This window comes from Bidens hawaiensis, unplaced genomic scaffold (assembly GCF_021521415.1).
Source record: "Bidens hawaiensis isolate Kalapana, Puna unplaced genomic scaffold, B.hawaiensis_p1.1 tig00008556_1, whole genome shotgun sequence".
Classification (NCBI taxonomy): domain Eukaryota; kingdom Viridiplantae; phylum Streptophyta; class Magnoliopsida; order Asterales; family Asteraceae; genus Bidens; species Bidens hawaiensis.
Window position 1 is genome coordinate 352,626 of NW_027491615.1, and position 7,872 is coordinate 360,497.

The 7,872-nt window shown below is 37.8% G+C and overlaps 1 pseudogene across 1 annotated transcript; it reads left to right on the top strand.

Annotated features, from left to right (window-relative positions):
* The first annotated feature begins 6,454 nt into the window (after positions 1-6,454).
* On the top strand, positions 6,455-7,872 carry LOC143529482 (putative CCR4-associated factor 1 homolog 10 pseudogene; annotated as a pseudogene). Its single transcript, XR_013134667.1, has 2 exons — positions 6,455-6,638; positions 6,788-7,872. The product of XR_013134667.1 is annotated as a putative CCR4-associated factor 1 homolog 10 pseudogene (transcript).

Sequence of the window (7,872 nt, forward strand, 5' to 3'; positions counted from 1 at the left end):
ACCTCCAGGTATAGAAGGTCATCAGGCGGTCCACATGGGGCTCGATGCCCAAAATCCGGCACACCCACTCAAAATGGCGAATCTTGGCGATCGCCATGGGGTGCAGCTCGGTCAAATGAACACCGTGCCTCTCAAGGACACGGTAAACAAATTTAGTCAATGGAAATCTAAGATTCCCATAGACAAAAAATGCAGCATAAACCCCGATCTTGCCTCTGGGGGCATCGTACACGGTCTGGTGGGATTCAGGAAACTCAGGCTCGAGATGATCGAGCATGAACTTCCTGACAACATACCGGTACTGATCGCCGGGCAGAGCACACTGGCACTCGCCAGCAGTACCCCTGTCATCGGCTATAGCTTCAGCATCACGAGAAGACATCTTACAGAGAGAAAAGAACGATTTCGAGAGAATGCTCGATTGAATAAAGGAGTATTCGCCGGAAATCGCCTTAAAGATGAAGAGAAGAGTTAAAAGTGTGAATTGAAAATAACCCTCCCCCCCTTTATATAGTAATCGCAATTAATGCGGTGAATTTAATGCGGAGGAGAGAGAAATCGAATGTGCAATGAAACTATGACACGTGGCAAAAAGCAAGCTGGCAACAGCTGTTGAAAGGACGTATGCCAGTAATTTCGCGGCCACGCGCCCGAAAAATCGCGCCCACGCGCCTGAAAAAGCGACTGGAATGACCATGTTCTGTCACGTCACCATAACTTCCTGCACGTCCTGACACAGTCAGAAGAAACCGTCGCACGACGTTTCAGAGGTTTGGACTGTTATCTTTTCACCAACTCTTCGAATTTCAAAATTCAAAATTCGAAAATATTAAAAAGCGGGAAAATACCCCTTTACCCCTTGGCAAACAAGTAACCGTAAGACGGATGCGGGTACAGTGTAAAGGCAAAACCCTTCACATACCTAGCACCCCGCAGGGAATTGAAGCCAAATAAACCTTGGCAAACAAGTAACCGTAAGACGGATGCGGGTACAGTGTAAAGGCAAAACCCTTCACATACCTAGCACCCGCAGGGAATTGAAGCCAAGTACCTCGGCAACCAAGTAACTATAAGACGGGTGCGGGTACAGTGTAAAGGCAAAACCCTTCACATACCTAGCACCCGCAGGGAATTGACGCCAGGAATACCTTGGAAGTAAAGTAACCGTAAGACGAGCGCAGGTACAGTGTTAAGGCAAAACCCTTCACATACCTAGCGCTCCGCTGGGAATTGAAACCAAGAAGGATCTTCTGGGCAATGCTTGCGGAAACGGAAATAACATCCCCGCATAGCGGGAACGTCGAGAACTACGTTGTTTGAAGCTCCAGGATGGAATTGGTGGTCTTAACATAATTGATCACTATGTTCAAAACTACCAAAACCTCATGGAAAATACATACAACTGGGACTCAATGCTCCTGACTTGCGAGGAGGTTACAGACCTACCCGCATCATACCCAAAGACCAAGCAGGAAACTCGGGCATTTCTGCAAGTAACAAGGACTTCCGCGGAAAGAATCCCCATGGAAAACCTTACAAAACCCTTTTCAAAACCCTTTGCTCAAGTCCAAAAGTTCACCTCACTTTATTAAACACTCATGAGAAGAACATTGGACTGGGGGGACTTGAAGAGGTAGGTCCCAGCAGAGCCCAGTTGGACCCGCAAGACTCACCTTAAACAGGGACGTCTGCGCAGAGACCAACTGGATCCGCAGGACCAACCATGCTCAGAGACGTGACGTCCTTACGCGCAGTACGCAAGCTGGTCCCGCAGGAAATGCCTCCCAATGGTGAAGGACTCCGCCTGTCCCCGCAGCCTCGGATACAAGCCATTAGGGAAGGCCACCCGCGCAGCATGGCTACACACACAAGGCACTTAGCTCTCGATCATTCAGTGTCACCTGAAGGAATGAGCCAAGCCGGGAGCAATCCCGCACAGAGGCGGGAGGGGGAATACTCCCGCCCAAATAAGCCAGTCCGTATACTGAAGGATCTTTTACTGTACCTGACGAGGTATGGGCGAAAGATCTGATCAGAGATACGACAGCTCACTGATACAGTATGGCGAGCAGCATGCTCCTGTACTATATCACTATTAGCCGCTGCCTACTCACCAACTACTGCCATACCACGTGCGTAGCCGTCAGTTGGTGGAACAGGAATAGTGTACAGCAGGCCTGGTCGCTATCAGCCGCTACCTACCCACCAACTACCAGCAGGGCACGTGCGTAGGCTACTGTTGGTGGAACAGGAACACTGTTGCAGCCGGCCATACCTCTTTGGAAACCTACCTTCGGCTATAAATACCACAAATGGTATGACCATCTCATCTTATCATACCTTACTACATTATCATCATATTATACCTGATATCTGCTCTAGCAATCTCTTAATATACTTTTATATTTAAAGAGCAATCTAGTCTGATTCTCACGCCGGAGGGTGGTCACAAGGAGGAACCCCCCCCCCCCCCTTCTCAGTGACGAGCTCACGGTGTCTGTTTTGCAGGTTATCAGAAGAACCATCTTCCAAGGGTCTAACCCCTCGTGGGAAACATCTAACCCCCAGGTTACTAGTAATCTGCCCGGGGTCCGGTTAGTGTTTCTTCATTAACGTATTAGTTTTGAACTTGCTAAAACTTATATTAAAACCGAGAAAATTGCTTAACCAGATAAAATGTATTTCGGTTCGTAACTAGTTAATTGGTTTTAAATTAACTAAAAGATACACGCTCAAAAGTAAAATTCATAAGCTTAATCCTTTGATGTTAAAATTGCAAATATTAAATATATTTGTTGTCATAAAAGATAAGTTTACTGATTACTCATTCTATACTTAAAAACCAATAGTCACGAGTGTTTGTAGGAGCGTCTATGGTCCTAGCGCTCGGGGCGTTGACATGTTTGGAAAGCCTATGGACTTTGAAGAGAGATGTGATGTTTTGTTCATTACGACAATAGTATGAATGAGAAATGCGAGAAGGAGGCCGGTGGTCTTACATCTCGATTGCAAATTTTTGGACTTTTAATTATACCCGGGTCATTGCCAGTGTTTGAACAAAATAGGTTTGGACAAAGACGTTGAACATTTGGAAGCAATTCCGGATTATGGGTGTTCATAGATGTTTAATGTAATGTTAGTTTTGAACTTTCTAAAACTTACATTGAAAGCGAGAAAATTGGTTGATCAATTAAATGTATTTCGGTTCGTGGTTTTAAAATAACTAAAAGATACACGCTCAAGTAAATGTAAATATCAAATATATGTGTTGTCATAGAAGACTAGTTTACTGATTACTTATTTTATACTTAAATCAATCGTAACGAGTGTTTGTAGGAGTGTCTATGGTCCTAACCCTCGAGGCGTTGCCATTGACATGTTTGCCATTGACGTCGTCTGATACGATCCTATATTATATTTTATTTAGTTTCATTATTATATTTTAATTGGTTTCCTTATTATACTCTAATTATGTTTCCTTATTATTTATCTTTTTCTATTTTATGTGTTTTCTTTTCCTATAAATTGTAATCGTTTCAAGAAGAAAGATAATAAGAAAATTGTCTTAAGTTTGGTTTCTCTTCTTTACTCTTGTTCTTAGAGCCTAACCCACTCTACGGGTATATCGGGAGACTGACCATCTCAATCGATCTCAATGAAAGCACCAAATTGATAGAGACCGATTCGAGAAGAGAGAAGAAGAGAAACCAAACTTTAGACAATTTTCTTATTATTTTTCTTCTTGAAACGATTACAATTTATAGGAAAAGAAAAAACACATAAAATAGGAAAAGATAAACAATAAGGAAACACAATTAGAGTATAATAAGAAAACCAATTAAAATATAGGGTCAAGTTATTTTACAAATAAGAACAAAAATGAGAAGGATTTCTAGCCACACAAAAAAACTCTAAAAAAATAAATAAAAAAATCATAGCTCAAAATTTAATAAAAAAACAAAAAAATAAAAACACAAAAATATTTCCACCGTATTTCTCGTTTTCAAAAAAAAAAAACACACACAATGGTAAGTGAAAAAAGTCGTTGTGTCTTTTGTTTATCATTGTGGTTTGTGTTTATTTTCGTCATTTATTGTGTCTTTTTTCTTTAACATTGTGTCTTTTTTTCTTTATATTGTGTTAGATTACTCATCATTGTGTTATATTTTGTTCGGCATTGTGTTACATTTTGCGATCTATTGTGTCTTTTTTTAGTTATAATTGTGTATTTTGTTCATTTTCGTCATTGTGTCTTTGATCTCGCCATTGTGTCTTTTCGTCAATTTTTTTTTATTTTTTTAAATTTTTTTTTGAACGGGAATGATGGTGGAAACATTTTAATTTTTTAATTTTTTTCATTTTTATGTATATTTTGAGTTATAATTTTTTTTATCTTTTTAATTTATTTTTAAATGAGTTTTTGTGTGGTTACAAATACTTCTCACACTTTTTATTTTTGTCTCTCTTTGTATTTTAATTTAACCTTAAAATATAATAATGGAACTAAATAAAATATAATATAAGATCGTATCACCGTATCACATTTCGATTGCAAATGCCTTAGAAAAGGAAGAATCACTTACGTAAACTTGATCGTGTATATATGGTTTTATTTATGCCATTGGCCATCTAGTTTAATGGTATGGCCGCATGGGATGATGGTTAAGTAAGGATGACAATAGATCGGGTTTGGATTTGATTTAGGTATTTCTAAACCATACCCAATTACTAAAGATCGTACCAAACCATTTCCAAACCCATCGGGTTTTAATAGGATAATTACCCGCTAGGTTTTCTCATCATGTTTGGGGTTTCCTATTGGGTTTTGACAAACACTTGTTGGGTATACTTGGCTCAAAACTTGTTGGGTTTCTATCAAGATTTGACAAAATATAATTAATCGATTTCAAACAATGTTTACTACAAAAAGAAAATGTTTCAAATAACTGCCAAAAACAAGTTTCGACGAATAATATATTTAGAATATACTATATATATATATAATATTAAAATAGGTATATCGGGTACATCAGGTATATAATCGGGTAAATGAGTCAATGTTATCACGTGATTGGGTCGGGTAATCGGATATATTACAAATCTCAAACTCGTCCCAAAGTCACGAAAAATTTTAAAACTAATCCCAAACTTGTCTCAAACCCTAATAGATAAGGTATTACCCGTCCCAATTATGTCGGGTTTCAGGTTTTCTATCGGGTTTGGGTTCAACTGCCATTCTTATGGTAAAGACTTGGGACCTTATGGTAGCAATGTCGAAACCTGACTTAAGGGGGTTTTCTCATAGTGACAAGTTTCCATCTTGATGGTGTTTCTGATTGAGTCAGACCAAAAATATCAAAATCAGTATGAACAGTTGATACCGTTTCAAAAAAGTTCACTTGGGTATTGATGTATTTCCACACGTTGTTAAAAAAAATAATGTATGGTTTAATTTATGGCATCTTACTTTTTCCCCTTTTTTCTGAAAGAAAAGAATAAGATGCTATTAAAACACACAAATAAATGAATAATGCTGCATACAAACATAACACGTTGACACAACACTATTATCTCAATTTAAATAGTGAAAATATTATTAGAACACAGCACATACATTCTATGTCAATGCTATCTTTTGGGCTAAAAATTACATGTGTGACTACTGACTAGTTAATTCTTATTCATTGAAATTTAAATAAATTGAACTAAACACATTGTTATTCTGAAAAGAAAGTTTGGGTTAAAAATAATTTGTTTTAATGTAACATAAAGTTTTTGTCATGCTTTTTTTTTATTTTGAATGATCAACGAATAAAGCCCGGTTATCCAGCATAATCTAATGTCAAAAACCCCATACACCAGCGGTCGTAGACATTTTTGCGTAGCCAAAGCCACCATCTCATGTTTAGAAAAAGATATGCTTTCAAAAAGCCCACTACAGTAAAATTCAATTAAAATCACATTCAAACTTGATGCCTTTGGTTTTTATCATAAATATGTATTTTCCCTCAATACCACTTAAGCTAAAGTTTATTGTCCTTTAAAGGCAGCCCAAATACCAATACATGCAGGTTGTAAATAAAATATTATATAAACCTAACTACAATTACAACTTAGAAAATTAGGATGTGACTCTTCACAAACTTAAAAATACACACCACACCATGTTCCATGATATTGTTTTTAATAAGACGAATCAGAAACTATACATCATTCACAATTTTATATCCCAAAAACTTGTTCAAAACAAGTGGTCAATACATATTTTAATAGCTTTGATTGTCACACAAGTCTCCTATTAGCATTTGAACTCCTTGTAAATCATATTCCAAAGACCCATTCAACAAAACTATAACTACACCATTGCCACATATAGTTTTACATGGTCAACTCTAGGGTGGTACCAAATACCAATACACATAAAACGACGCCGTATGACCCGTTTTCACCACTTCCAATGTCACTTTCCTCTGAAGTTGATTTAAGGAGCCTTCTAGTTGTACTCTCCACCCTATCTTCATCTTCATCTCCATCTCATCTTCATGTTCAAATCCATTGACCCAAATCTGATTATTATTATTCAAATCTTCAAGATCTGTTCAATTAAACCCTCTAAGATCTCACCCTGCTTCATAAAGGTAAGTTTTTTACCATCTTTATTACGTTTTTGCCCTTGTGTTATTCAGTTTTTCAATATTTGTTCATCAAGATCGGATGTTTTTGTGTTTTAATTTGTGGGTTTGTTAAAAAGATTGGTTTTTTATAATCTTTATGTGAAATCTTGCAGATCTGGTTCGGTTTTAGGGAAAAAAAATTGAATCTTGAATCTTGAATATGTCTATTGTGTTACCCAAAAGTGACTCTGTTCATATCAGAGAGGTTTGGAATGATAATCTTGAAGAGGAGTTTGATTTAATTAGAGGAATTGTTGATGATTACCCTTATATCGCTATGGATACCGAGTTTCCGGGTGTTGTTCTTCGCCCGTTGGCCCAATTCAAGAATATTAATGACTATAATTATGTGACTTTGAAGGATAATGTTGATATGTTGAAATTGATTCAATTGGGTCTCACATTTTCTGATGAGAATGGGAATTTACCCACTTGTGGGACTGATAAGCCTTGCATTTGGCAGTTTAATTTCCGGGAGTTTAACGTCAACGAAGATATCTTCGCTAATGATTCGATCGAGATGTTGACGCAATGCGGGATTGATTTCAAGAAGAACAGTGAGATGGGCATTGATGCGAATCGGTTTGGGGAGCTTTTGATGTCGTCGGGTGTTGTGTTGAATGATAATATCTGTTGGGTTACTTTTCATAGCGGGTATGATTTCGGGTACTTGCTTAAGTTGTTGACTCGTAAAGAATTGCCCAAGACGCAAGCGGGGTTCTTTGATTTGATCAAGATTTACTTTCCGGTTGTGTATGATATTAAGCACTTGATGAGGTTTTGTAATCATCTTCATGGCGGATTGAATAAGCTTGCGGAAATCTTGGATGTTGAAAGGATTGGTGTGTGTCATCAAGCGGGGTCGGATAGTTTGCTTACATTTCATGCGTTTAAGAAGTTGAAAGAAGGTTACTTTAATGGGAATACGGAGAAGTATGCTGGCGTGCTGTATGGTTTAGGGGTTGAAGATGGGGAGAAATAAGTAGGATTTGTAATTTGTGAGATTTGAGTTTGTTTGATTTAGTTATGGTTCGTGTTTAAATGAAATCCCGTGTACACAATGGCAGGAGCGTTGTTGCCGGTTTGATGATGGTCGTTTTTTCAGTTTTTATGTAACAAAATGCCTCTAAGGGGGTTGTAGTTTGAGTACCGTAAATTATTACAGTTAGTGTTTCAATAACAATCTTAACTTCTCAAT